At 45.1% G+C, this 15,010-nt stretch overlaps 1 protein-coding gene across 5 annotated transcripts in view; it reads right to left on the bottom strand.

The window, feature by feature from the left end:
• LOC111874138 overlaps positions 1 to 15,010 on the bottom strand; it is a 611,561-nt gene that overhangs the window by 75,803 nt on the left and 520,748 nt on the right. For all 5 annotated transcript variants that reach the window (XR_002844492.2, XM_023869365.2, XM_023869368.2 and 2 more), the window contains one exon: positions 671 to 733. The gene's annotated coding sequence lies outside the window, so the exon portion shown is untranslated. The remainder of the gene's footprint in view (positions 1 to 670; positions 734 to 15,010) is intronic.

The following is a 15,010-nucleotide window of genomic DNA, read 5'->3' as shown; positions in this document are numbered from 1 at the left end:
ATAGGGGTTGTTGCGGAATCGAACCTGGGGCTCCTCAGTGAGAAAGCAGCCTCTAACTTCTCACTGCACCTGAATAGGGACAATGAACATCGCCAGTGAACAGATTAACGAGGGTCAGAAGGTTATAATTTCTTTTAATTATATTATCAAGTTCTCAGATGCTAACATGACTAACCATCTAACACCAGTGGTTACTGCTTTAACACACTAAATCTCTGCATTCTGGCCACACAGCGTATTTATGTGTTCCATACGGTTCTCACAATAAACAGCGACTGTTTCCCTAAACAGTATTAACCGGTTGGTAGTTGTCATGGAGACGCAATGTGTTTCCTGTGGGGTACGTGGTCGCTGTCCCAACCAATAACAGCATATGCAGTGGCTAAAATTTAAAACAGCGAATAACGCCAAAACTTAGAAACGAAAGTTCAACTGCGTACTAAAGAAAAGAGAGGGAATGTCTCATGGGTCCCGTGGGGCTCGGAACAAGAATCACTGTGCTGGCGAGAGCCAGCAGCAATTTAACAGTCAGTCAGTTGTAACGGATCTGTTACAGAATTCCGTGTCTCAGCGTGAGTACTTCCTTCACTGTTGTCTTGTTCTCTATAGTAGATCTGAACAAGGGCCAGTACAGGATGAAACCAGTTGCAGCTTTGATCGGAAACTTTACCTTTATCGCAAGGACGGTGTCGGCAATGTGTCTCCGGGTGAACGCGCACAAAGGCCGCTGGATCTGAAACAGAAATTAAACCACAAACATTTATAAGCGACACACATGAGAAGATAATATTAAGGTCTATCTCAGGGATGCACACTGTGAGAATGGGAGTTGGATTGAACTGGCTCATGATTATGTTCAGTGACACGCTTTGTTAATTAGCTGTATTGCAACATCTAGGTCTGTTACCACTGAGTCAGGAAGTTACTGTCACGTGTATGAGTGGCTATAGACGGGTTTTGCGTTGATGATCGGATTTATTGACTACACTTTACAATTGACTGTTATATACACACACACCCAATAGTACACACATTCACGTCTTCAACAGCCGTTGCTGGGTATCGGCCTCCAACGGCGGGCGTTCCTCTTCCTCTGGGTTCCCGCACTATCCCCGGCCTCACCTACCAGTTTCTAACAGCTCTAGATCACAATGACTGAATCGCAGGAGCTCACCGACTGACTCAGTCACTCACCAACCAGCTAACTCTACTCAACTAACGCTCACTAACTCTTCTCCTTATAACATTTTGGCACAGACCGCGCAGAAAACAATGCTCCATTACTGCTTTGGAAACATGCTTGTTTGCAAAGTTGTTACTTAGCAACGACAGTTGGGTATCTGCTTCTTTCGCGGTCGTTGCCTAGTAACGGTCTACATGCCAGAGTATCTTGTGATTTTCAATACACTATTATTATTGACAAATAATGTATATAATATTCAAGCGGGATCTGGCTGCATCCCCTGTCAACATCACAGTATACAGTAGCTATGACTTTAAAGAAGGACTAACACTAGAATTAAGAAATTAAAATCGAGCCCTGTAATGAAGAGAGGACTGCGAATTAGGATTCGAATCGCATCAAAAAAGTCTATCGCAACCGATGAATTTGGAAGGTTATATAATCTCTGAAACCACAGACACGAGTATTGAACCCTCAGCGTAACATATCACGAAATGCTTTTAGCTCTCAATGTTCGATGGATGATGAAACTAAAAACGTTCCTGAGACAGCGCATTTGCTGCCTGCACACAGAAAGCCGCCCCATGGCGCGCAGTCATGTCTAGCCCTTTAAACTTTAAAGGGCTAGACTTGACTGTGTGCTTTAAAGTTTAAAGTTTAAAGCACAGCGGTTGAAGTCTGCACATGAAACAAACTGTGAGAAGAATACGTATTCATCGCCCCCCCCCAATAAAGCAACAGCCAGATAGGGAATGACATTAGGGTTCGTGCATTTAATGCCGGACTGTTGGCTGGAAGTCAGTTTGCAGCCGGAAGGTTCTGCGAAACGCCAATTCGATAAAGGTTTTCCGTGGTTTTCCTCGGTCATAGAGCAAATGCTGTGTTGGCCTCCAAATTTCCACGTTGCATGGCTTGCTTCACAAGTGGACTTCCCAATGGTAACATTAAAAAATCGGCCTAATGTCACATCAAACTTCGCTATAATGCAGCCGCTCCAACATTAATATCAACATTAATTATGTCCGCAACGAATTCCACTTTTACATTTTTCACTTCCCAAACTTTTACCCTCTCTCAAAAGCAACTCCCTCAGAAGGACGGGCGAGCACTGTCTGGGAACATTCAAAGCAGGAAAAACTGTTGTTCAGTCTATCTTAAATCTGATACCTCTCCCGCCCTCCGCTTCTTCGGGCCTCAAAGGGGTGAGAGGAAACAGCGTGATCGAGGGAGATGCGTTGAGCTTCAGGCAGAACTGGCGAGATACGAACTCCTGACAATGCGGCTTCAGACCCCAACAGCTGCAAGGTTGTTCCAATGTCTGTCGCGTTCTGGTACGTGTCCACATCCGCTCTGCTCTGCAATTACTTACGTATGGATCCAGTTGAAAAGAGAATGCTACTTTCCAGTATCGATTGTTATCGTGAAGATCCGTGGCAAGCAATTCCAGCATGTTCGTGTCCACAACTTCCTTCGCTTGACATGCGAATGGCAGCCACTCCATGATTCCTTTAGTTTTATAGCTAAAATGGCGGTCCCAAACTTCACGGTCTTCTGGGAAGATACGTATGTACCAAACGACACGGCGTCACAGCTCACAGGACCGTGAGATAATGCATTCGTTAGACGGTAAATAATTCGAGAATTGCTGACCACAATCTCATGATATTTTGTTGTTAAAAGTAGCCGACATGTTCCAATGTTAGTTAAAACGAAACAGATGTAACATAATGTCACGTGTACGGATGTGACTACAGACGGGAAATAGTTTGGTGAATAGATTTACTGGCCACTTACAGGTCGTAGCGACAAATAACTGTAACACCATCGCTGATTTCCGCACTTTACGAATCACCACACGCTAAGACTTCTCCAGCCTGCTTTCACTAGTCGTTTCCTGATAACGGATCTTAACAATGCAGATTCTTCAGCTTCTGTGTTCATGTCGTTGCCCGCTGGCTAACACTCCACAACCGAATGGTCAACTCAGCTCATTCAAGTCAAAGTCACATTCCGACTGACGGTCAATCAGTAGGTCTTGGTGTCGAGCCCCATATTTATTACTGTTTGACAGTTTCGGTCTTGTTTTAGTGGGGCGCCCTCTCTGAGGAGAGCACGGGTCTGTCTTTTGTCAGAGTCACTGCCTGCAGTAGTAAGTCATTTGTCATAATGTAAATGATATTTACATTTACATGTTAAATATGTCAATAGATGTATACAAAATATATATAGTGCCTCTGTCAGTCCAAGTTCAGTATAGCAGATTATGCTTCTAGTAGCTTCCGCTACAACGGCAGTCTAGTCACTTGAATCAACTCATTGTTCCATCTGTCCTGGTTATAACACCTCGGCACGGAACACACAGAAAACTTCATTCCACTGTTGTGTGCGTATTCTTTGCAGCGGTAACGTGTTTACCGAGCCGTTGCCTAGAAACGGTCGCTGTTTGTTCGCCTTATTTCGCGGTCGTTGCATAGTAACGGCTGTACATGCTATAATACACTTCGAATAAAGTCCTACACGAACTGTTCCGCGCATAGTGGTCCTAACTCGCTAAATATTTATCGCAGCGAAAAATATTCCGAACAAAAATTGTAGAGAAAAACGGAACACACATTTTATGTCCAGTATTTTTTCTTTACTGTAGGTCTCGTGGTTTTAGAGATCATTACACGAAGTTGCGCGAAGGGACCCGAGGTGTTGCTGTGCTATGGGTTCATTTCCTCCCTTGCAACACAGACGAAGGCAAATGAAGGATCTGTTGACTGCTCTTTGCAGGTCATCTCTCTCCTGGAAAGTTGCAGAGCAGCGCGCCCTTCAGCCCCTGAATCCAATTAACACGGAGTGCTAAGAGGTTCATGATGGGGGATGTTTTGCTGGCCACAGCAGCCCCTAACGCGCTGCTCGCTTCATCCACCCGGCCACTCTGCGCTGCAACAAACTGATCAGAGATTGTGCCTTAACTCGGGCGGATAGACACTGGAGTCTCGTGGCAGGGATCCGGGTTCAATTCCGGGCGATTTACTGTGAGATTTGTGGTGGACGTAGGTGAAATCTTCTAGTTTCCCCTTTTAATCATTTCACCATTGCTCCATACTCATGTATCATCGCCCCCTAAGGTGTACGACAGCCGTGAACACGCAGCACCGTATCACATACTCGGGCTTTAAGTTGGGGGTTTCACCTCTGGACCAACCCTTGACTGGTTACACAGCAAGTTTGGCAAAGGGGTCCACTCACTACAACGGAAGAAATCGTGCCGTGGCCACTTTCAACTTCTCTAGAATTGTATTTACAGACCGGCAATGGTTATAGGAGTCTTTACACAAGCTCAGTCGGTATAGCGACGGGCTAAAAGCCGGATGACAGAGGAACATTGCTTTGACTCCCGGAAGGGGTAAGAGATTTTTCTTTTCTCTAGAGCGTCCAGATTGCCTCTGGGGTCCATCCAGCCTCCTATCCAATGGGTACCGATGGTACTTTCCTCAGAGGTAAGGCGGTCATGGCGTGAAGCTGACCACTAACCCCATATGGTGTTGAGGTCAAAACTGGTGGAGCCGTACCTCCACTCCCCCATGACTTCATGGCAAGGTGCTTAATTAAGCACAGCGACAATTCTACCTTCTACCCTACATGTACACCACATACGACACAGAGATGACCTAACGTCACTGAAAAGTTACTTGGCTGAGGAACCTTACAATGCTGACAGTCGCTCAGCTGGTGAAGAAATTCCCTTGCTCCTATGGAATCCGAAGCTTTAGTGCCGTGTTCACTGGAGCGCGCCTCTGGACCCCATCTGAGCCATTTGAATCCAGTCCACGTTCTCTCACAGTATATAGGATGCATTTTAATAATATCTTCCCATCTACGCCTTGGCCAAGTAGCCTCCATTCTTTAGGGGATTTCAGCTTTAAATGGTACACCCATTTTCCATCTCTCCATACAATGACAAAATTCCTTTTTAACTTACACCATTAAATTAACGCATCTGATTTTGACTTCACAACATTTCAGCACCTCTGTGAAAATGCAATCTTTACGTGGCGTGAAAGTTCTGTACGGCATGAAACACGCCCGTCACTTCAGTGTGAACCACAGGCCTGCCGCCTGCTGCGCTTTCAGGCGGAAGCTTCATGACCCATGCCACATAACTTTGAGGGACAAGAGAAAAACCGCGCAATCTTGTCTACTCGTCCGCGTATAAGAAAACCCGAAATATAATTTAAAAAAGCCACGTGTGTCACTTATCCACAAGCACAGGAATTTCCATTAAATGACCATACAGATCGGCTCACGCGGCCATTGGTACGCAAAACTGACATTCACAGAGCAGGCTAGCGTCGCGGTATCGTATTCTGGAGGTGCGGAGTTCTCGTCCGAGGCACCGGGGCTGTCCTGACCCCGTCTTTTCTAATCTGTCCTCAGTCCCTTCAAGCATATACAAATTCCTTCCATTTTAACCCACCATCTTACACTTCGAAATTATACAGCGTCGCAAAACAAACGAAGATGGAACGCCGTGTATTTCGGAGAGGCTGCTTCTATTGTTTTCTTGACTGACTCACTTTTCGACCTGAAGATTTGGGCGATATGTTCCCCCGAAACGTCGGACTCTCTCCGAGCTACACGGCTTTATAACCCAGAAGACTGAGAAACTAAAACTGAAGTGTCATTCTCCTGCGAGTTTCGTGCCTTAGCAAGAATAGGACCCCAGATCGCTGTCTTTGCCTCAGACTATCAGTGGACGGACCACGTTGAAGGTATCACAGCATCTCAGCTACTGAAATGGCAATGAAAACCCGATGACAGCAAATAAGGGGAGGTTCATAATGTTCCAGCATCTTGTGCGCTCCAAGCTGAGCATAGAGGTAAAGCAAACCCGTCTTTCCCGCCCGGGATATGGTCGCTCCTCTGTCTAATACCACAGCATACAAGAACTGAGACTTAAATATGAAGTAACACTCGAATTGAGGGACGGAAGTTCATTCGTGTAACTAAAAGAAGGTTACGAATAAGGATTCGAATTTCACCAAAAAAATTCTAATGCAACACTGGCACATCTCCTTAACAGATGTGGCTACCGTACATATTGGTAGAAGTATGAAGTGAATTTCGTAACATCATTCAGTGTTCTCTATTAGGTCCGCGGTGCGAAACCGGAAAAAACATGTATTTCAGTCCTGCCAACATTATTTTAGAGACAAATCTCGTGTCTTTATCTCACGCAGTATACAGAGAGATGTTCTTGGGATAAGAAGAGATAAAGCTATCCCTGTAACAGGCCTTAGAGGTTCCTACATTTTCTCTACACAATAGACTCAAATATGGCCTTACGCACCGGCCGCCCTTTACCCCCAGGAAGATTCCTGGTACTCATTTCTGTTGGAGGCTCCGTCAACCGCAGGGCCATAGTGCGGTTGGACGGATTAGATCAACTGAAAACCCAATGAACTCATCGGGAACCTAACCAGCGACCTCCCGGCTTGTAGCATGGGTAAGATATTTTGTAAACTGAATTTAGTTTTGTTCTAATTTTGTGCCGGAAACAGTTGCAAGAGAGAAATAGTACGACGAGACCGATAACAAACAGCATAAATCCGAAAGCAGACATGGAGGCTGTAATTTCCAGATCGCTGTGTTAGAAGAATTATGCGGATTCCTGGAGCGCTTCTTCAGCTCGACAATAATGTTGTCAGGACATATTATACTGCTCCCTCGTGTGGGCCCGCGGCTCGGGAAACTTAACCGTGTCTAAGGTTTTGCTCTTTCTCAATTATATATAATGAAAACGTCTATATCCATTTGATGCCTGAACGTCAAAGCCACAATGTGACTGACGATCAGTCAGTCAGTAAATCTTGACCAGTTTGACAGTTACGGTCTTGTTTTTGTGGGGCGCCCTCTTTGACGAGAGGACGGGTCTGTCTTTTTTATACGCTGCTGGCTCTTGCCAGCGCAGACTTTCTCGGGTCCGAGTCCCTTTGGACTCTCGACCATATTTTACTGTCTCAGATTTGAGACTTCCCTTTTCGTCGTCTACTACGACTCGCAGGGTCACGGTGGAGGCATTTGACCCCACCTACACACGGGTGCCCGAAACTCATCTAAGTCGAATTTTCTTAAAAATTCAGTTCGTACCTCACAAGGAACACTGCGTGTCCATGACAACGACCAACCATTTAATGATGTGTAGGAACATAATAGCTGTTATTGTGAAAATCATGTGAAGCATATACTGTAACTACAGTGTGAGTGGGAAAATTTGAAGACTTCTACTTTCTCACACATGCAGCATTAAAAAGATCTGAACTCAAAATTTTCGCGGATATCGATGTTTTCAGCTCCCTCCTGAATACGAAAGAGTGAGGTTTGCAATGCGTCTGTATGTATGTGTGTGTGTGGGGGGAGGGGGGTTGCAAGAACAATTTGCCGGATTTTGTTCATGTTCGGAATTCATGAATTTGTCCGTCATAAATCGATGTCCAGTGCAGGACCATTCGCAGGGGCTCCCAAACGCAAAACTGCGATTTCCTCGAAAATGGCTCCAAAGATTTTGATTAAATTTAAGTCGGTTATGGGGACAATCTCCCAATTTTCTTCAGGAAATATCGGTACGGGCAATAGGGGCCCAAAGAAGAAGTGTCAATATCGTCGAAGAAAATGCTTGTGGGCAATGGACCCATATTTTATTTTTAGGTCAAAATATCATAAACGTAACGGATAATTTTAGGATGGCAGAACACTGCGACCGGTGAGGCGCACAAGGAAAACTGTGTGCGATGTGTTAGCACCGATATCATTAACGTTAAAGCAGGCGGTACGTAGAGTTACCACTATGCGTTAAAGTTCATATTGATTTGTAATGCTTTGGTGACACAGGATAAGGCGAGTTTAGTAAAGTTACAGAAAACAGGGCATTAGCGTGTCGTTTAATGTAATTGGAGGCCCGAAGCACAAGCAAAGCGTATTTGTGTCTCCGAAAAAAAAATGTAGCCCAAACTGCAGAGTCGAAGTTACGGTTTACACTAACTCCCAAGAATTTTAGGTTATATAGGTGTAACTTTGCATTTCTAGGGGACAATTTATTATGCAGAATATTTCCCCGCCAGACTCATTTCACTAATGGATTATTGCGAACTTACCTGGAAACTTTTTGCTGGGGCTCCCAGCTCACGGGCAGGAAGAACGCCACAGAGTTCTCGTGATTAGCGAGATGCCACGAGACATATTTAAGCGCTCGAAAGTTAGTTACTTTACAACTGACGGTTTACCACCAATCAGTTAATCTTGGCGAAAACCCCTTGAGACTCACGACCAGTAATTTTATTTCCAAACTGAACACTTGCAGTTATAGTCCTTAAGTAACATGCTCTCTGACTGGAGGATGTATCTGTCGTTTACAATTGTTGCTGATCCTCGTCAACGCAATCGTTCTCAGGTACGAGTCCCGCGGGAATCATGACATTTTACTGTCTCAGACTGGAAACTCCCCCCAACATGGAGGGCCAGGTCCCCGTATTTATATCCCCCAGGAATATGGTGGCCTGATTATAAGAATTCAGTCCGTACCTCACAGGAAACACATTACGTCTCCGCTACAGAGCCCAACCGGTTAATGCTGTTTATTGTGAGAACCATACGGAACGTATAAATACTCTTTGTGAACAAAACTCAGAGAATTTCCAGTGTTAAACCAGAGGGTAGATACGTATAGTAACCACGGTACTAAGACTTACTGGACAGACAAAAGGTAGTTTTCAATCAGGTAGTTCGTGATTTTTCCGAATTCCTCAACTGGCTATGACAGGACATTCAACTGGTTCCTTCCAGATCCTTTCCAACGCACCATTCCGAATAATCCTGCCAACTGCCTATATAACACATCTGTCATTGATGTGGATGCCGGTACCTAATTCGAGGTATTATCCAGGGACTTGCTTGGATGGACTGAGGAAAACGACGAAAACTCCCTTCCAGTCTCCACAACGCGACGCAGCCGGGCTGTGTGTGACAATGGCGAGAAGTGTGTAGTGTCCCAAGTGTTTACTCCAGCCCTTACTCGTTGGGGGGGGGGGCAGGAAAACCCGGAAGAACTGCTCTGCGAACACATACAGCTGCTGGATGTTGCTTTCTTACGAAATATTTACACAGGAGACAAGAAATCGTGGGTCAATAAGACGAAGAAATAGAAGCGGGTGTCAGAACTGCGGCATTACTTACAGTTTAAACAAACCCCTTCCTGAACAAGCAGTCGATGGTTACAATGAGATGTGGCGAGCTGTGGTTTGCACTGAGTTGGGTAAGTGATATGGCGGGGGATGGAAGAAACGCAACACAAAAGCTACTGCAAGAAAAACAAGTGATACGTTAAAGGGGGGTAAGTTATAGAGTCAGATAAGTAACAGAGGAGAGACCAAGAAACGGCGTGGAACAGTCAATATTATGCCTAAGCTAACGGTTAACAAGCGGATCGGGGGTCGATTCCCGGCGGGAGCAGAGACGTATCCTTTCTCCACAGCGTCCAGACCGGCTCTGGGGTTCACCCAGCCTCCTATCTAATTGGTATTGATGGGAGAGGGGATTATCCGGGTCGTGACGCTGACCACTTCTCATACAGAGCGTGGAGCTACACCTCCACCACTTCATACATCCCTGTAGTGTCATGCATTTTTAAGGACAGGGACGAAACTGCCTCTACATCGGGGGGGGGGATACGTGGCATGGGAAGAGAAACAAATGCTGGAGAAGAGGAATAAGTGATACAGTGAGGTAAGTGATATGGCGAGAGGACCGTGATACAAACTGCCTTTAAAGCGGCGCACACAGCCAAGCGAGATATGGCTACCGTCTCTATGCTAAAGAAGACGGCTGGTCCCGTAGCCGCAACACAAACCGCCAATATCGCTCGTCCACTTCCATCGCTTGGCTGCAGACAAATTTCATCCCACGGGAAATTGATCTCCGCCGCTCTTCTGGAGAAACAACCCATACGATCAGCTCAGACCCATTTTTGTGACCTCCCAAACCAAACTGCAACTCAGGCACTGGCCTCATCACCTTACCTGTCCATTCTGTTACACAGCAACATACCAATCAGTCTACAGTGTAAAGGTATTATGAATTAGTTCAAAGGTAGGCCCGTAACGACACATTCAATTTATTCTGCTCTGTCGTGCAGAGGGGGTTGCCATACCTTCCGATTGCATTGGGTATCCCTGATTGATCGTCCATAACAGTGGGCTACCGAACGGAATTCAATAACCTTCACCTATGGAATAGTTTATAACCGCGGTTACTATATGTACCACTTTGATTCGCATTTACAAACTGTGCATTCTGCTTACACAGTCTATTTATGTGTTCCGTATGGTACTTACTTACTTACTTGGTCATGGAGCTGAGCCCTTCTGGAGGAACCGCCAATTCTGCACCTACTCAAGAATTTCCCAGCATTTTATGGAACCCGAAAGTTCATTACCGTGTTTACAAGAGCCCTCCACCGGTCCCTATCCTGAGCCAGATCAATCCAATCCATAACATCCCATCCTATCTCTCTAAGATTCAGTTTAATATTGTCCAGCCACCTACGCCTTGGTCTTCCCAGTGGGCTCTTTCCTTCTGGCTTTCCCATCAATATCCTCTACGCAGTGTTCCATATGGTTCTCACAATAAACAGCAACTGTATCTATAAGCAGCATTAACCGGTTGGTCTCTGTAGCGGAGACGTAATATGTTTCCTGTGAGGTACGGACTGGATTTGTATATATTACAGAGCTCTGCATTCTGTCCACACACAGTGAATTTGTGTGTTCCGTATGGTTCTCACAATAAACAGCCACTGTATCTATAAGCAGCATTAACCGGTTGGTTCCGTTAGTTACTTGAATACAAGAAGCACGAATGACTGAACTGGTCCACCGTAATTTGTGTTGTCCTCCCTGGGGTCCATTGGTGAGGAAAGGCAATAGAACCCTCCCTGTAAGAGTAACAACCTGAGGGGACCGTACAAGGCACCTCCAGAAACAGAAGCACTGGACTCAGACGTTCCTGTAATGTATTCCAGCAGAACAGACCCACAGCATCAGTCTTAACAAATTCAGAGTCAGGTCTGTGTGACGGCAGTCCAAGCCATCCCCTGTAACGTGAGTTTCGGCTGCCACGTAATACAGGATAATATTAAAACAGATCTTTAGTAAACAAAGTGTGGGAATGTGGTTCGGAATAACGACTGGTCCCTGTAAACTCGGCGATAAAGCAAATATTACGTCTTTTGAGACATTACGTCGTATAGACCGGTAGGTATTTACTAACGTTTCGGAGCAACCTGCTGCTTTCATCTTCAACGCACAAGTGTAAGTTGCGTGGGGAGAAACGGGCAATTATGTAGCAAAGCGAGGAGATGGGCTGAGGCTAAGAACGAACCAATTTGAGCGGCATATTTTTCTATCCTGAAGATAGAAGTAGCAAATTACTTCAGAAACATAAGCAAATATTTGCAAGACTTACACAGCAACATACGAGTATACCAGAAGACAGTACTATCAACAGTGACGGCTGTGAGAACCCCAAATATGACATGAAACTCAGTCTTCGTGTTCCATAAGAAAAACGTTTTCGTACTGTCGGTGGTATATACAGTTACCACTGCCCTTTAAATTGTTAAGCGTCACAGGAAACCGTGTTACATGAACAGAGTATGTAGCTCAGGAAATGTTTCGGCGAAGTTAATAATGAATGCTTCTATCAATCAATCAATGAATTGATCAATCAATCGTACTTCACAGAAAGGCACTTGGTATTCAGGGCTTCTGGAGGAAGCTAACAAGAATTCCAAAGCACCCGGCGACAGGCAACATTTCCCTACAGCTGCCCTGAACAGAAACCAATTCTTCACCAGAGATGTCGGTCAGGATAGCGGACCTGTGGGCTGAAGCAGGAACCAACTCTTGCAGAATGACCCGAAGTGAGAGAAAGAGCAGGAGTTGTCTGAAGTGTAGCTGCAGTTGTCGGTAAAAGTGCGCTCAACTATCAATAGCAGATCAAATATGCCTGTTTTTTTTTTGCGCCGGTTTTCCCATTCAGAATATTCTAATTGTTCCCCGACGCCTCACAGCAGGAAAGCAGAACAGAGAAGCAAACGAGACTGGAAGATGACGGACAAATCAGACTCACTAATTAATCTTATTTAATCTTAATTGTTATCACTTAAGATTTAATTCCTGCCGCAATGATAAAACTACGTATCTTGAAATTCTCACCGCTATCTACAAAATATTGAAGCCTCGATATGCCACGACCCTATGGGCCTCCACGACCTGTTACAGGGATAGAATAGGCAAAGCTATCCGTGTAACAGACCGTAGAGGTCAATAGGGTCGTGAGATGTCGAGGGTCCAAATTTTCTAGACAGTCGGCTAACAGATGGCGATGAGGTTGTCAGCCCTACGCACCGGCCGTTCTTTACAACCCAGGAAGATTCCTGATACTCATTTCTGTTAGAGGCTGAGTCGACTCCACGGACATAGTGCGGCTACAAGGATTAGGTCAATTTGAAAATCCAATGATCTCATTGGGAATCGAACCCGCGAACTTCCGGCTTGTAGCATAGTGCCTCAACCAACTACGCTGCCGCGTGCAGCTTTGCCTTTTACCTTTTACCTTGCAAGTCGAGTTTCTCGCAGCTACAAACATTAATATTTTTCCTACGGTGTTGTGGGATGTGGTGAACTGTCTAGTATATATGTATAAACGTTTTGGAGGGACTTGATACGACCATCTTCATGTAGAAAATGGGATGGACACAGTAGGTTTCTCCAAAACGCTGGTACCTATGATAGAGTATCACACGACTTCACATCTCAGAAGACCAAAACCCGCGAACTATTTATTTCAGCAATATATATACATATGTGTATATATATATATGTGTGTGTGTGTGTCAAGAAAATATACATACACTCAGAAACTTGCGTGCGTCGAGCCCCGCCATTTGTCCTCCAGCGCTCACTTCAAAGCACCATATCACCAAAAGGAAGATCGCAGGCTTATTACTTCCCCTCCACTTCCTTGTGGTGAAAGATCGACAGAGACTACAAGTTATTTCATAGCTGAAAGCAGCACGAAAACTGAAAAGGAAAATTGCTTCAGATCAGAGCCATTAAAGAAGACAAGTCTGGGTTTTTGGACTTTGTCCATAGTCCGGTATTCTAGAAACTAGAAAACATAAAGTTTCGGAAACTGGATCTGTTTGCATCCTCAGGTGAGGAGGAGGCATCTACTGTTGGGTTGAGGTTAGCTCTTTCTAAGGGATCCAGCAGAATAGGTGTCTCTCCCCTCACCTGAGGAAGGAAACAGATCCAGTTTCCGAAACGTTGTGTTTTCTAGTTCTTAGAATATGGGATGAGATTGACAGTGCATGTAACACGAATGGGGGGAGAAGAGGAATGCATATAGGATATTGGTGGGAAAGACAGAAGGAAAGAGACCACTAGGAAGACCAAGATGTAGTTGTGTGAACAATATTAGAAGAATTTTAGAGAGATATGATGGGACGGTATGGATTGGATTGATCTGACTCAGTATAGGGATCAGTGTAGGACTCTTGCGAACACGGTAATGAACCTTAGGGTTCCATAAAAGGTTGGGAAGTTCTTGAGTAGCTGCACAAATTGGCGACTTCTCAAGAAGTGAGTTAGTGAGAATACCGCACGATGGACAAAGTCAAAAACTCAGTAATTCAGAGTATTATACACCATCGTCAGAAGCCTCTAGAATCTACGGCAGGTCTGAATTTCTGAAGAATCTCACTTGAGCCGTGTAGTTTGTCCGATAGGTTTCGTGAGGGGTTGTGTGCTGTTGAGCAGAGCTGGGGATATTAATATCTACAGAGTTGGTACTGGTGTGTACATGACGTGATTCACAAAGTTTCAGAGCGTTCAGATCGGCCTCCTATCCAGTCGGTACCCTTACCCGATCACAAGGCGGCCGAGTAGCGCCGAGATCACGTATCTTCTCCCATATGTATTCACGGCGGTGGGCTTAAATAAGCAGAGACAACCTTACTTTTACCTCTCACGTAAATTTGTAGCCCATATTCTTATCTTAAAGAAAGAAAATAGGTTTACGAGATCACCATGCTATGTGTGTGCAGACAAGCGGTCCTTCAAGTTTCTTCGAAATAAATGTGTTTCCTATGAGGTACGAAGCGAGTTTTCAAACAATATACGTACATGAACTGCAGGCGTGAAAGAGAAAAGGCTAGATATGCATCTGTGTCGAGATAAGTCACAATTGGACGTTAGAAGAAAGTAAATCTCTCTTCACAGAAAAGGACTCATAAGACAAAAGTGTAGTTTTTGTTGAGAAAGGCACAAGATGCCTGTAACGCTGTTTCCTACGTAATTGCTTGCCTTACACGCTTAGCGTTACGTCTTCACTGGTGCCCGGTCAGGCATGTAGCAACGAGGCCTCTGTCTGCCCAAGATAAGGAGACAAACGTGGGCTAAACCTCCACGCTCTTCACTGATATAAAATTACGAGGAATTCCCGGAAAAAAGGGCCTCCTCCATAGGTGTCAGCTTTTCATCTTCTTTCTTCGTCGCCTTTTTCTCTCTGTAGGTCGTAGTTAAGGGTTGATTATGGCGTCTACTTCGACAGCAGCTCAGAGCCTGGTGGTCCGAGGCGATTCTTGGCTTCTGATCTGATAGCGTTAGACACTGCGTGAAGATTGGGAGGCTTCACGGAACAGGTAACATAAACCTGGCGCACGAGATCAAGTTGCGTTCCAACAAAAGGGGAAGTTGAACCAAGTAAGCTCACATTTCTTAG

Source organism: Cryptotermes secundus, unplaced genomic scaffold (assembly GCF_002891405.2).
Source record: "Cryptotermes secundus unplaced genomic scaffold, Csec_1.0 scaffold26, whole genome shotgun sequence".
NCBI lineage: Eukaryota > Metazoa > Arthropoda > Insecta > Blattodea > Kalotermitidae > Cryptotermes > Cryptotermes secundus.
Note: the sequence above shows the minus strand (reverse complement) of the source record. Positions and strands in the feature narration are given on the sequence as shown.